This window comes from Pygocentrus nattereri, chromosome 23 (genome assembly GCF_015220715.1).
Source record: "Pygocentrus nattereri isolate fPygNat1 chromosome 23, fPygNat1.pri, whole genome shotgun sequence".
Taxonomy (NCBI): Eukaryota; Metazoa; Chordata; class Actinopteri; order Characiformes; family Serrasalmidae; genus Pygocentrus; species Pygocentrus nattereri.
This window is the reverse complement of record NC_051233.1, coordinates 11,266,276-11,281,825: the sequence shown is the minus strand read 5'-3', so window position 1 is coordinate 11,281,825 and position 15,550 is coordinate 11,266,276. Positions and strand designations below refer to the sequence as shown.

At 41.9% G+C, this 15,550-nt stretch overlaps 1 long non-coding RNA gene and 1 pseudogene across 1 annotated transcript; one reads left to right on the top strand and one right to left on the bottom strand.

The window, feature by feature from the left end:
* Positions 1-229: 229 nt before the first annotated feature.
* LOC108429712 lies at positions 230-12,489 on the bottom strand (annotated as a pseudogene).
* An 11-nt stretch (positions 12,490-12,500) lies between these two features.
* On the top strand, positions 12,501-13,053 carry LOC108429713. The gene is made up of 3 exons (XR_001858028.1): positions 12,501-12,585; positions 12,665-12,775; positions 12,943-13,053. It is a non-coding gene; the product is annotated as an uncharacterized LOC108429713 (long non-coding RNA).
* The last annotated feature ends 2,497 nt before the right edge of the window (positions 13,054-15,550 follow it).

Genomic DNA, 15,550 nt, shown 5'->3' with positions numbered 1-15,550 from the left:
AAATGGTGCAGGAGTGGAAATTAAGGTGGAACAGAAAATTGGGGAATGAGCAGCTGACTACAGCCTTGTAAAATGTCAAACGTTGAGAGACTTTTTACAAGAAAATATTTTACTTTCGTGACACTATAATATCTATAATCTTAAATAATAACTAGTTTCATAATTTTCCCATAACCATTCAATTAAGATGTTTAAATATTTATAAATATTCAGTTAAATATAGGCTACATTACACTTTACATTATAATATCTTTAATAAACATTCAGCTCCATTGCTAACATGCTGCTTCACATTCATTGCCGTCCTAAGAACTGATCCTGTACCAGTGATTAAAGGCAGTAAGTGAAGCAGTCTGATCTCTGCGCCCTGTGTTGGAATGTAGCATAACTGCTCATTCTTGGCCCAAACTAATGTTTCAAACTACATCACTCCTTACACCCCAGAGAAATCAGTGTGTCTGTTATGACTGAAAGTCAGTCAGGAGCTCTCACTGATCTGACCCAGTGATTATAACTGGATCTCTCCCTGTCCACCAAAAGAGCAGCTGTGTTAACCTGCTAAATAGTCCTCTAGTGTCCTCCTCATGATCATCTCCTCCTGCTGTGATTCCCTCTCTGAGTCTCTGTCTCAGTGTTTGTAACTCTCTCTCTGTTTCATCCATCTGACAATCAAAATCTTTTTGTTTCTTTGTTCTGACTTCCCAGATTCTCTGCTGGAGTTCAAGCAGGATGGTCTTCATGAGGTTTCTCTCTGTCTCCATTCTAGCTTCTCCTTCATATATCTCCCTGATCTCCTCCATCTCTTGCTTGTGTCTCTCCTCCATCTTTCTCTTCTCAGTTTCAGTCTCTTCTTTCAGTCTCTCTAGTGCCAAATAAACCTCATTCCTCTGCTGAATCTCTCTTTCCACCTCTCTCTCCAGCACTACCTTTCTCTTCTCATCTCTTTCCTCTTTTAACTCTCTCTCAAGTTTAGTTATTCGCTCTTCATGCTGATTTATTTGTGCATGAAAGTTAGCATTTGATTCTGTGAACTTTATAAGAGCCTTCTTTACACATCTCTGAAGTTTCTGTCTACTTTCCCTTTCTTGTCTCTCTTTTATCTCCGCTCTTTCTCTTATCAATCTTTTCTCAATCTCACTAACATGAGATACTGTCTCCAGGTAGATCTCACTGCTGTAGAATTTCTCTCTGTTTCCTTCCACCATCTTCTCTATCTTCTCCAGCAGCTCTGAGATTTGAGAATCATCTCCACTCTCTCTAATATTAAGGCAGTGAAACCTGTTCCCACATTTCTCTACGAATCTCTGGACCTCCTGGTTTCCTGACCGGATAAACTCTTCAATGTTCTTTTCTTGGACTTCATCAGTAACAGTGAAAAGGATCATGGTGTTCCCCCAACATCTCTCTCCAAAAATCTCCTCCATTTTCTCCAGCATGCCTCTCTCCTCTCCTGTAGACTGCTTCACTGGTATGACTAGAAGGAAGGCATGGGGTCCTGGGGCAGACAGATGGATACAGAGTCCCACATCCTGCCTCAGCTCCTTCAGAGACAGTCCAGGACAGAACCAGTCAGGAGTGTCCACCACAGTCATCTGCCTCCCAGCTACCTCCCCCTGTCTGCTCTCACTCTGCTGCCTCACTGTAGACACTCCAGCCTGGCTCCTCTCCTCTCTGCCTAGGATGGTGTTTCCTGCTGCACTCTTACCACATCCAGTCCTCCCCAGCAGCACCAGCCTGAGTTCAGCTACAGGAACTGACACTGGAGAGGCTGCACCAGAGGATTCTCCACTCACTGAAAATCAACCAGAATGAGGAAATGAGGAATTTAACATAAAACATATAACTGCATCTTGGTTATTGTGCTATTCTGTTAAATTGTCATGTTAGCACACCAAACATAAATCGTTTACACTTTGGAAAACATCCATCCAGTATGAGGAGTCTCAACACCCAGTATACAACAGTAGGATGCATCCTTTCAAAATTATTTGACTATATATAGTGTATGTGTACTTATTAAATCCCTGAAATATATATTTTGTAGGAAGACTGTGGTAAATGAGTACCCTAATGCTTATTCTACATATTTAAATCATCAATATCTAATCTGTTATAGACATTAATCAGATTTGTTCTTCCATCCATCCATCCATCATCATTGACCGCTAGTCCGGACAGGGTCACGGTAGCAGTTGGGAGAGAAGAGAATCCCAGATGACCCTGTCCCCCTCAACTTCCTCCAGCTCATTCCCGGGGACCCCAAGCCGCTCCCAGGCCAACTTGGAGACATAATCCCTCCAGCAGGTCCTGGGACGACCCCGGGGTCTTGTCCCGGTAGGCCGTGCCTGGAACACCCCCACCGGGAGACCTCCAGGGGGCATCCGGATTAGATGCCCGAACCACCTCAGCTGGCTCCTCTCAATGCGGAGGAGTAGCGGCTCTACTCTGAGCTTCCGGATGACTGAGCTCCTCACTCTATCACATAGCGTGTAGCCCGCCACCCGACGAAGAAAGCTTATTTCCGCCGCTTGTATTCGCGATCTCGTTCTTTCGGTCATTACCCACAGCTCATGACCATAGGTGAGGGTTGGGATGTAGATCGACCGGTAAACAGAGAGCTTCGCCTTTTGGCTCAACTCCCTCTTCACCACTACAGTCCGGTACAGTGACCGCATTACTGCTGCCGCCTGTCCTAGCCTACGGCCGATCTCACGACCCCTCTTCCCGTCACTCGTGAACAAGACCCCAAGATACTTAAACTCCTCCACCTGGGGCAGGTCCTTTCCCCTTACCTGGAGTGGGCATGTCATCCTTTTCCAGGCCAAGACCATGGACTCAGACTTGGAGGTGCTGATCCGCATACCAACCGCTTCACACTCAGCTGCAGCGAGCCCTGGAGGCATCCATGTGATTCCGCCAAAAGAACAACATCATCTGCAAATAGTAGAGATGCCACCCTCCCGCCTCCACACATAATGCCCCCCTGACCCCGGCTACGCCCTGACACTCTGTCCATGAATATCATGAACAAGAGTCCAATGCTAACACTGAAAGAGTCTGACTCCCGGAGGACCTCCCACAAGATATCTCGAGGAACACGGTCATAAGCCTTCTCCAAGTCCACAAAACACATGTAGACTGGGTTGGCAAACTCCCATGCCCCCTCAACAATCTGTGAGAGGGTGAAAAGCTGATCCATTGTTCCACGGCCGGGACGGAATCCACATTGTTCCTCCTCAATCTGAGGTTCAACTATCGGTTGGAGTCTCCTTTCCAGCACCTTTGCATAGACTTTCCCAGGGAGGCTGAGCAGTGTGATACCCCGATAATTGGCACACACACTCCGGTCCCCCTTTTTAAAAATAGGAACCATCACCCCAGTCTGCCAGTCCAAGGGTACTGTTCCCGAGGTCCATGCAATATTGCAGAGGCGTGTTAGCCATGACAGCCCCACAATATCCAGAGCCTTAAGCATTTCTGGACGAATCTCATCCACCCCCGGTGCCTTGCCACTGAGGAGCTTACCAACTACCTCAGTGACCTCCACCAGGGAAATGGAACTTGATACCCCAGAAGCCTCTGGCCCTGACTCCCATGAGGGAGGCACGTCTACCGGATTAAGAAGTTCCTCAAAGTGCTCCTTTCACCGACCAACAATATCCTCATTCGAAGTCAGAGTTTCTCCACCCTTGCCGAATACAGCTTGGGCGCAGCCACCCCGACCCCTCCTGAGTCGCCGGACAGTTGTCCAGAACCTCTTTGAGGCTGAACGAAAGTCTTTTTCCAAGGCCTCACCAAACTCCTCTCATGCCCTGGATTTTGCTTCTGCCACCGTTGCAGCTGCCACCTTTTTTGCCTGTCGGTACCTATCTGCTGAATCGGGAGTCCTTCGGGCCAACCAGTCCCTAAAGGCCCCTTTCTTCAGCTTGACAGCCTCCCTCACCACCGGTGTCCACCAGGAGGTTCTTGGGTTACCGCCCCGACAGGCACCCACAAGCTTTTGGCCACAGCTACGCCTGGCAACTTCCACAATGGAGTTTTTGAACAGGGTCCATTCAGACTCCATGTCCCCTACCTCCTCCGGGACGTGAGAAAAGCTCTCCCGGAGGTGGGAGTTGAAATCATTGCGAACAGGGGCATCTGAAAGTTGTTCCCAGCACACCCTCACTATTCGCTTGGGCCTACCGGATCTGACCATCAGTCTTCCCTGCCATCTGATCCAACTCACCACCAGATGGTGATCAGTTGACAGCTCAGCACCTCTCTTCAGCCTAGTGTCCAGAACATATGGTCCCAAGTCAGATGAAACGACAACAAAGTCGATCATTGACCTTTGACCCAAGGAGCTCTGGTACCATGTACACTTATGAACATCCTTGTGTTCGAACTTGGTGTTCATTATGGACAATCCATGCCTGGCACAGAAGTCCAATAACAATTCACCATTCGGGTTTAGATCGGGCAGGCCATTCTTCCCAATCACGCCTCTCCAGGTCTCCCAGTCATTGCCAACTTCAATGCTCATGATTTGTTCTTCCTTCATCATATTTTTTGTCTTCATTATCTGAATCACAAATCACTCACTTGTTGGAGGGAAAAGGTCTCTGCTGTTTCTTCTCCTGAATGGAGCTGCTGAGTCTGGATCTGTTCTTTCCTGCAGCTGCTTGTTTCTCTCCTCTAGAAGTCTGTCTTTCTCCTCACTCTGCTTGTCTCGTTCCATCAGCTGTGTTTTTCTCTCACTAAGAAGTCTTTCCTTCTCTTCAAGCTGCCCGTATTTTCCCTCAGTTCAGTTTTCTGTAGTTCCAGTAGGATCATCATCTCCTGTAGTGTGCTGCTCTTGTCCTGCAATTCCTTCCTCAGTGTGTTCAGCTGCTTTTTACAGCTTTCCACCTCTTTCCCTGTGTTCTCCAGTAGAGTGTCTTTCTCTCTCAGTAGTTCATTCTTCTCCTCTATTATTTTATTTCTGCTCTCTATTGTCTCTGTACGTTCTTCTAATTCTGCGTCTTTTTGTTGTAGCTTTTTCTTTTTCTCATCTAAAGTCTTCTTTCTTTCTTCTATTTGCTTTTCTTTTTCTTTCTCCATCTCTGAAAGGTTTAGTTTGAGTGTTTTTATCTCTCTATCTTTTTCATTCATCTGTCTATCAAACTCTTTCTGTCTGTTAGTTATAACAGTCTGACTAATGAGTTCAGGCAGCTTCTTGATGAAGTGTGTGTCTGCTTTTAATGCATTCTTCTCTCTGATCTCCATCTCCAGCCTGAGTTTCTTCATCCTCCTCCACCTCTCCTCCTGCATCCTTTTCAGCTCCTCTTCAGCCTCCTTTATCTGCTCATTTTCTCTCTCCATTTCTTTCTCCAGCTCTCTCCTCTTTTCTTCATTTCTCTCCTCGGATAATGTTTCATTATATCCATCTTTTTGTTTTTCATGCTGTTCTATCTTCTCCTTTATCTTTTTAACTGCTTCCTCTGAGCTCCTCAAATCATCCGCAACAGCTCTCATCTTTCCTCTGATCTCCTCTTCCTCTCTTTGTCTCATCTCCACTCTCTCTCTCAATCTTCTTTCCTGCATCTCTCTGAGCTCAAGACTGATCGCTCTGATGTACTCTCTCTCTTCTTGTTGCTTTTCTTCCTCTTTTAATTCTTCTATGCTGTCCGTTTGTTCGGCTGTGTTCTCCAGTTCAGCTCTCTTCAGCTTTTCCTCCTGAGATTTTTTTTCTTCAGTAAAGCTCATTAAGTTTTTTAGTACAGGATGCCTCTCCTCTTTCAATTCTGAAATTTAGAACAGATATAACAGATACATTTTTTGTCACATATGGGTATAGAAAAAAACAGTGCTGAATTAGCACCTACAAGGGTGACCAAACATCCTCTTTTTTCCAGGAAGTCCTTTACCTGGGACCTAAAATACATGCCCAGCTGAGATTCCAAGAATGTCTAAAATGTCTGAGATTAGGCTTTGCTTTCATGTTGACATTCATCTTCTACAGTCTTCCCCTTGCTGCTCTCCAGCGCCCAGTGTCCTCTTTTTTGAAAACCCAAATACAGTCACCCTAGCACCTACAGTGCTCACTTACTAAAGTAGCATAACTGCTATCTGGGTTTCATGTTGTAAGACCCTGCCCAGCATTTTCTTTATCTGTTTCCCTTCTGATTTACCTTCCCTCATGTCTCTGGCCATTTCCTACTCCATCTTAGCTACTTTAGTCATGTGCATGACTTGTGTCTGATCTGTGTCCCTGCCCTGTAATTGTTCCTAAGCTTTGCTTGTTCCTTAACCCCAGTATATATTCCCCCTGTGTTTGTACTGCTCCTTGCTTGGCACTGTTCACAAAAGCAAGCACATGCTAATACATTTTTTTTCATAGAAAACATCATGTAATGAGGTATGATTACTCAAAAGTCTGATTATCCCCCCTGAAGCAGACAACAAAACACATCACATAACCTAGATTGTGTAAATGTAAATACGAATTTTCATCCTTACCAGTCAGCAGAACAGATTCCTCCATTTTCAGTCTCTCCTCTTCTGTCCATTCACTGTGCCACTATAAAAGTGAATAAAACAGCAAGATTTCACACGTGATGTTATACTATATATATAACCAAAAACTGTTTAAACCACTGTTGATGTGTCATTATAAAACTGATATTGTATTTGATAAAACATTGAATTATAATGCAAGGAGCTGAGGAACATATTCATTTACAGTAAAAACATTACATTACAGTGAACGTACTCATAATGTCATCAATGCTAATTTTGATCTGTAACAAAAGATTTCACCCATTAATACACCCTTTTATACAATCAATCTATTCAGCCTACAGCAGTTTAGCCCCATCTATTCAGCCTACAGCAGTTTAGCCCAATCTATTCAGCCTACAGCAGTTTAGCCCCATCTATTCAGCCTACAGAAGTTTAGCTCCATCTATCCAGCCTACAGCAGTTTAGCCCAATCTATCCAGCCTACAGCAGTTTAGCCCAATCTATTCAGCCTACAGCAGTTTAGCTCCATCTATCCAGCCTACAGCAGTTTAGCCCAATCTATTCAGCCTACAGCAGTTCAGCCCAATCTATTCAGCCTACAGCAGTTTAGCCCCATCTATTCAGCCTACAGCAGTTTTGCCCCATCTATTCAGCCTACAGCAGTTTAGCTCCATCTATTCAGCCTACAGCAGTTTAGCTCCATCTATTCAGCCTACAGCAGTTTAGCTCAATCTATTCAGCCAATCAGAAAAGAGGCTATTTAAATATACAGCTTTTAAAGACACAGTGACAAAAACAACTGTTTAATTCTGAGGCATAAAGAGAGGTTAGATGATAGTCATGTAAAAATGAATCATGACTGTTTTCAGACAATAACCACACAAATGTCATCAGTTGGAAACTTTAATGGAAAAGAAACATAGGATATACATGCTTCATGAGTTAATGGAATTTAATAATTGGTGCACTGACCTGCCGTACTAAAAAGTCTCGGTCCTGGAAAAGAACATATTAATGAACAAATTTGACATCTGAAATTGACTTTAATAAAACAATTACTTTTTATTTTCTACAGTCCCAATCAAGCCCTTTAAACAAACATGGTCAATTTTAAAAGTAGCCCAAAATGTACTTTTAGCCCAAGATTTTCTAATTTTTATAAAAATCATGAACCGGGCAATTCTGAATGAGGGCAGTAGATCTTCATGTACACACAAAATCAAAAATGGTTCTTTATGGGTTCTTTAGTGAAGGTAATGGTTTTAGAACCATGACTTCTATATAGAACCATTTCACGTTTAAACAAAAATACTTTTATATAATGCCAAAAAGTGTTCTGCGATTCATATAAAGCCAAGCTTGTAACAGTAGAGGAACCCTTTTTGATGCTATATAGAACTCCATATAAAATTCATGGTTATAAACAGCACCACTGCCCTAAGAACCTTTGAAGGACCATCTTTTTTTGAGTATGCAGAGCTAACAGACTGGAGGATAGTCCATGCAAATGGGTGGGGGGAGATGCATAATCTAGACAATAAACAAAACACATCCCTGTTTTGGGCAGACATTGTTAACACTAGCTTGTCTCATTTTCAAAATGTAGCTGTGGCCATTTAACTTCATCCAACCAAAAACCTATACAATACATACAATAAATGAAAGCCTCCGACACAAACTTCAGCATCAAACCTTTTAATTTGACAATAATTTTTTTGTGCACCAAATGCCACTTTAACTCTCCCATCATTCTAATATTAAAATCAATAACAGTAACAGCTGTGTTCTCTCAAAAGCTGTTCCCAAAAGAGTCACTGAGATTATGTTCCCTTTCAAATATACTACTATTCACAGAAGAAACTACCTAAAGACACCTTCACTGCCAAATTTCTTCCTTAGTATGTACTTTTCAAAACATTGGGATGTGCAAAATGTACATAAAAACAAAATTCAATGATGTGCAAATCATTTAAACCCTACACCTCATTACAAATAGTACAAAGACAACAAATCAAATGTTGAAATTGTTTTTTATACTCTTTTTGAATTTGATGCCAACCAACAACCTGCTCTAAAAGAGTTGAGATGTTTCCCACTGTGCTGCATCACCTCATAATTTTGAAAGTGAAATGTTTCCACATTTTTTGCTAAATGTAGGATTTGAGCTGCTTATCAGTTCAGGGTCTCCTTTGTTGTATTTTTCATTTTATTTGCAACAATTCTCCAGTGGGTGACAGATCGGGACTACAGGCAGGCCAGTTTAGTGCCCTGACTCTTTTAATATGGAGCAATGCTGCTGTAATACATCCAGAATGTGGTTGACATTGTCTCGCTAAAATAATCAAGGCCTTCCCTACAAAAGATGTCACCTGGATGGCAGCATATGTTGCTGAAACATATATATCATTCAGCATTAATGGTGCCTTCACAGATGTGCCAGTCACCCATGCCATTTGCACTAATGCACCCCATGAATATACCATCATGAATACTGACTTTTGAACTGGTGTGCTGAAAATAAGCTGAGTGGTCTTTATCCCAGAGCACACAGCATCCATTATTTCAAAAAAGAATTAACACTTTTCCACTTTACCTCAGTCCATTTTAAACATGCTCAGGTCCAGAGAAGATGGCAGAATTCCTGGATCCTGTTCATATATGCTTTCTTTTTTGCATTTAAGAATTTTAATTAGCATTTGTGGATGCAGGGCCAAACTGTTTCCACAGAGTGGTTTTCAGAAGTGTTTCTGAGCCCATGCAGCGATTTCCACTACAGAATCATATATGTTTTAAGTGCAGTGCCATCTGAAGGCCCAAAGATCATGGCCAGCAAATACTGGTTTTAGGCCTTGTTCTTACATACAGAGATTCATTCAGATTCTCTGAATCTTCTAAGTTTGACTATGTACCATAGATGATGAAAGTCAAAAGCTTTTTGTTAACCCTGTCCCAGCTTATTTGGAACGTGTTGCTGGCATCAAATTCAAAAGGGGCTTATATTTTTCAAAACGCAATAAAATTTCTCAGTTTCAACATTTAATATGTTGTATTTGAATTCAATGAAAGGGTTTAAATAATTTGCACATTATTGCATTTTGTTTTTGTTTTTTTTCCATAGCATCCCAACTTTTTTGGAAATAGCTTGTACACTTGTGAAACGCATGTAACTCTTTGAACCCTGTCTACAACCATCAGTCAAGCATGGTGGAAGATGAATGCAAGTTCTGTAGTACTTCTGGAATTGATCATTTGGTTTTAATTGAAGGTGTCAATTTTAAGATGTCAAGAATTTTAATACAATATGCAAAACCCTCTAAAAGTGTGTAAACTTAATTCTAAATTAGAACCAAAGTACACTGCTGATGTAATGATTTACTCCATGAAGCAGGATATATGTGCATCGCAAAGAGGGTTTCTTTATTGCAAATCTTTCCACACACATTCCAAAAATGAAGGCAAGGAATAGTCTAAACATCAAAACTGGAACAAGCTGGCTATCAGGGGCTAGGCTAAAGCAAGGTCATACAAAAATGGGAAAATGAATCAAAACCAGGAAAAGCACCAGACTCTTAAAATGTAAAATTTGGTGCAAGCACAGAAACTCTGTGCAAACACAAGAAACACTGCAAAAATACTGATGAAAGATGACATGAGTGAAAGGCAGGCTGGTGATCAGTAGACTAGCAAGGCTGAGCACCAGAATAATGCCAAATAGGCAGTGGCCCTGGGGCAGAGGAGCAGGATGGTCCAGGTGCCTTGGGTAAGGCTTGGGTTTGGAATATCTGCAACTAGGACCCAGCACTGCTCATCAGGAACCCTTGATCCACCAAGTGCTGCTTTTGGCCCTCAAGGCATTGATGGTCCAACACAGTATGGACTGTGAAAGGAGACCCACTGACCTCCAAAGCAGGAGGTATAGTATTGCAAGGCACTACATTAACCAGGGAACCTGAGTCACTGGTCCCCAGCACTTTGGATTTGCCAACAAAGTGCAGGCAAAGGTAGCAGTGTAGTCTTAAGCAGAGACCAGAGATCACAATCAACCAGGACCTTCTGACATCAGACATCCTCTTGTAGTTGGGCTTCAGTAGGGCTGGCAATCCAGGGAAACAGCAGTCCTTGGTTTTCCACACACTGGAAATGGGTTAGTCCAGTGGATGAATGGCACAGGGATTCTGGGGCATATACAGCCCCATGTTAAAGTCCCCAGGTAGTCCTGGGATCACACAGGTTTAATACTTTTACTAACTTTAAGTAATTTTATGTGAAAAAAAAAAGACTGAAAAGTAGTTCTTCTGAATAGAATCCAAACAGTGTGAAGCAACATGCCTATAACCAACAAACTAACTACAAACTAAGTAGCTAACTAGTCTGCTAGTCATTTCTATATGATGTTACCTACCATACTGTGGCCCTCACCATAAACTCCACATTTCAGAAGGGACTTTAGAAGTGCTGACCGAGTAGTATTACTGGCTCTTCTGGTTAATGTAATTGAGCCACGTAAGATTATCATATTGTAGAAGAAGAATGTATATATATATTTACTTACCCTTGAGGGAGGAACTGTGCAAAACAACAAAAGGGAACATAGTGTTAGATAAAACATAAAATTTATAATTAGAATACTTGAAAACAACCTTTTTATAACACAATACCTCTCATTAGAAATATTTTGCACATTCAAACTGCAAAAAAACAGTCACGTGATGCTTTCAATCATTCTGTCCACAGCTTGCACCCTGCATATTTCACTGCTTGTAACAGTTTCTCATTTAGCTTTAATTTAGATAAATCCACAATTTTTATATTCTTTTAGAATGCCTTTAAACACAGCTGACTTTTATACTATGCAGCTGTAATCTGGATGTGTGAGAAGTGAGAAACAGAGTATCTGTTCTTTCTACTGAAATGCTCCATCTGTCCTTCACACTACCACCATTTATCCTCTGTATGTTTTACCTCCTTTATCTGAACGTCTCTGTTTCTCACTTCTGTCTTTTCATCGTTCATTCTGAGATGAAACACTGATGACGATGGTGCCGGTGATGTTTATGTAGAGTGAACCTCTGGAACACTTACTCTTCCACACTCTTACAGTAAGTTCCTCTGTTAGGTCTCCATTGGTGACGTGACACAGATAGTAGCCTCTATCTGATTCTGTGCAGTCTCTGATCTGTAAGGAGACGTTTCCTCTCTGCAGCTCATGAGTGAACAGGTTCACTCTGCCCTCGTAGCCTTTCCCCTCCGTCACCTGCCTGTTCTTATAGAGACAAATACAGTCCATCCCCTTAAACCACCTGATCTCCATAGCAGCAGCACTGATTTCAGGAGACAGGTGACAGGAGAGAGTGGTATCCGAGCCGAACTGATGCTTTTCATCACCACGGGGGCCAATGAGTTCAAACTCATCTGTGTAGGAAAATGACAAAATGAACTCCCTCTGATCCAAAACGGTAAAGCCAATTGTAAACATACAGGAATGTAAATGGGAATACGTCTTTAAATATTTACTTACTGCTGCTTGTACTTGCCATTTTAATTTCTTCTTGTAGGCCTTCTTGTAGATGATCTAGGAACAGCCTCACTTAGATGGCCAATTCTACAACTACATGCATATCCAAATAAAGACCACGAAACATTACATAAGCAAAACTACATAAATTGTATTAATCTATTGGCTTAATTTAAGTAACCTTTATTGATGTTTCTCCCTGTCCCCTTTTTCCACGCAGGTTTCCATTCAGCCCAAGTTACGCAGTGATGTTTATCCTGATTAGCATGATGCTACCTGCTCCTAACTTTGCTGTTCTTCATACAGTCACATCGCTGCTGTAAGTGAAATATGTCCACATTTTAAAGCGGTTCATGTCATATTTTTGTCGTACAGCAGCAGATCCATAATAATGTAGGGGCTACTACTCGCGATGGAGCGAATCCGCAACGGACAGGCGTTAAGTCACTCAACGGGGTCTAGCCCTTTAAGAGACTCGAGGGAGGGGCACTAGTTGGTAGTAGTTCAGTTGTTGTTTTGGAAGCGAGTTAAGTTTCGTTTTTGTCTCGTAAAATAAAAGTTTTCCCTCCGCGGGATTCTCCACTAACGTGAGCCTCCTTACTTCACGATTCGCTTCAATAATAAGACCTAGTTTAAACCATTAATCTTACACACGGCTCTCCACAGCGTCCAGAGAGGAAGAAGCACCGACTACTTTCACCATAGCCGGCTGGTCACTCCCCATTCCTCCCGTTATAGCAAATACAGGACTGCTGATCCAGCAGGGGGCGCCCGCGAGTGAGTCCTCAATGAATGGGAGTGAATGGAGCTCAACGGCTAAAAACGAAGAGTTAAAATAGTTTCCAATTACTTGTCCAGGACGTTTCTTTAATTTTAGAAAGTATAAGAATGTATTTCACTAAAAAACAAAGAAATCATTCCTATATGTTTCCTTTTTTCTACAGCGAACGTGTTTTGGGCAGCAGGAGGCGGGCTTTACTGCTAGAGCGGGATGATTGACTGGCGAGCGGAGCAGCTCATTGGCTGGTCGCGCTAACTGACGTCATGGACATGCATGAGGCGCCGTTTTAAACTCTTAAAACTCGTTTCATTATATTCAGTGTTCAGGAAATGATTCCATTCTTTTACATTAAAATATTTACGCATTTAAGCGTAAACTATGATTTTGGTCAAATTTTCCTTATCAACCCATTCATTTTGGACTCACTCGGGAGGGCCCTCTAGGGTTTGAGAAAACCATAAGACATTGAAGAGTAGTAGTTTTCCTCCCTACAAGTTCTCTGGTAATTCTCCTGTTTACAAGTTGTTTGGTAAATCTACTCTCTACAAGCTCTCTGGTAATTCTACTCTCTACAAGAGCTCTGGTAATTCTCCCGTTTATAAAATTCCCATGCTTATATGTTTTGAGGAAAACATTAGAGTTTTGTTTTATTTCTCTCGAGCTGGGCAGGTAAGGAAGGGCGCGCCCATGCATGCCTTCATATTCATGTAGGCCTCTAATTGTGTAGACACATTAGGTAAGGGGCGGGCACCATCCTGTGTATGTTTTGATTTATTAGAGTAGGTTTAGAGTAGTTAGTTATTTGGTTTTTTTTATTTATTTACTAAGGTAAGAGTATTTTTGGTTTTGTGGACGAAACCAGTCCTGCGTGTTCGTTGATGCAAAATAAATGAGACGAGTAGATCAGACTGAAGTGAAACAAACGGTTTTATTACAGAATTCTGGAGAGGTTACAAACAGAGAACATGCATCATGTATCTCCCAAGTAAGCTCTGACCCCTTCTCATCTGACTCCCTTCTTATAGTCGCATGACCGCTCCTTCCTTACCCAAGATATCAGTAGATTCCATCAAGCCTCCAAATGTGTGTGTTAGGCCATCTCACTAATCCACATCATAAAAGTTTAAGGATGCGCTCGAGACGTGAGTGCGTCTGCAAGGTCAGCTTAAGGTATTCCCTGTGTTTACCAACTCCCCCCATTTTCCAGACAATGGCTCTGCTTATCTGACCAGATGAACCACATGTGTGGTGTGCTAATCCCAGTGTCTACTACTATTAGCTTCGAGGTATTTCCTGTTATCTGACGTCCTTGTGTATTCCAACATTAGTCAGCACACAGCCTTATGTGCTGACTCTTAGCTCTTAGAATTGTACAATATAACCATTAAGCTTTCAATGCAAGACATAATACATCTTAAAAGAGTAATATGAACAATACTAAGGCTAATAATTCCACAATTCCCCCTTTTGACCTTTCACCCGAAAGGTCAACATTCAGACATAGCATCGTAACCTCTATATGTTGAGTTCTGACCTGCGCAGGTAATGACAAATCAAATATCCATGCTGTGGAGCTGCCTAGGGTGTAGTCTAATTCTATTCCCCCATATCTACTAATACAACGGTCTTTGTTCGTAGTTGATCGTCTATACACCTCATATTCCCCCCTTCGTGGCTGTACAGGGCCTCAAAAAACAAAAGATGAACATGAGTGCAACTACACATATAACACATTACATTTGCTTAACAACTGGACATTGTCTGGAGTGTGAGAGCGAAAAAACCTGTCAGGCAGCCAACTTTCCTGAAATTTCCATCAAACAATTTGGACAGGAAAAATTCTCTCACGGTTCTCCTGCCACAAGCAACCTCCTTTATGGAACTCCAGTCCAATGTTAAAAGAAAAATTAAATATGTATGCAGTTGACTTAAGCTAATACATATGGAACCCCAAAAATAAACAAATTAAAATAATGTTCGTTAGCGGGCTAGTCGACCTATCGGACCCGATAACAAACCTAAAACCCATTTCCCTAACTTGTAAAAAGAAAAGAAAACACATCTGAGGTCCCAATGTATTCAAGCAAAGACATATAAACACATCAATGTATCAGACTGAAACTCTTCCACATGTCGACTCCCAAGTGGTGTTGATGGTGTTGGGTGTAGACCTTCTTGTTCAGAGTCTCTCAGTCCTTTTTTATCATCCATCCATGAAGGTGTGCACCCCTTCAACGCATCCCGATCTCCAAACACTAAACCTCCCCCCTTTCTTTCTAAAAGGGAAAGAAAACAACAGCGAGTCCTTGGGAAAAACAACAGACACATCATATGCGAATCACAACTCCATAAGATAATGCCAGATCCACTAAGAATGAATATAAAATGATTAAATATTCAAAAAGAATATTCTTCCACCAGTTCACCTTCTTCCACCTCATCCTCGTCTTCATCATTAATGTTAATGGGAGTGCTGCTACCCAATTTAAACCTGTCTGCTGACAGATTTTGGCAATGCGATTTTTCAAACTAGCATTCATTTTTTCACAATTCCCTTGACTTTATGGATGGTAAACTGCTCCAAGACGTTGTCTAATCCCCAATTTTGCAAAATCATTCTTACTATCTTATCCACAAACTCTTTCCCATTATCTAAGGAGATCTGGAAGTCCCTATCTACCTATGACTTCTTTACACAAAATTTAGGTACTGATAAAGCTATTACCACTAATAAATATCTTTTCCCTTCAACTGGTTTTATGATGCCAACA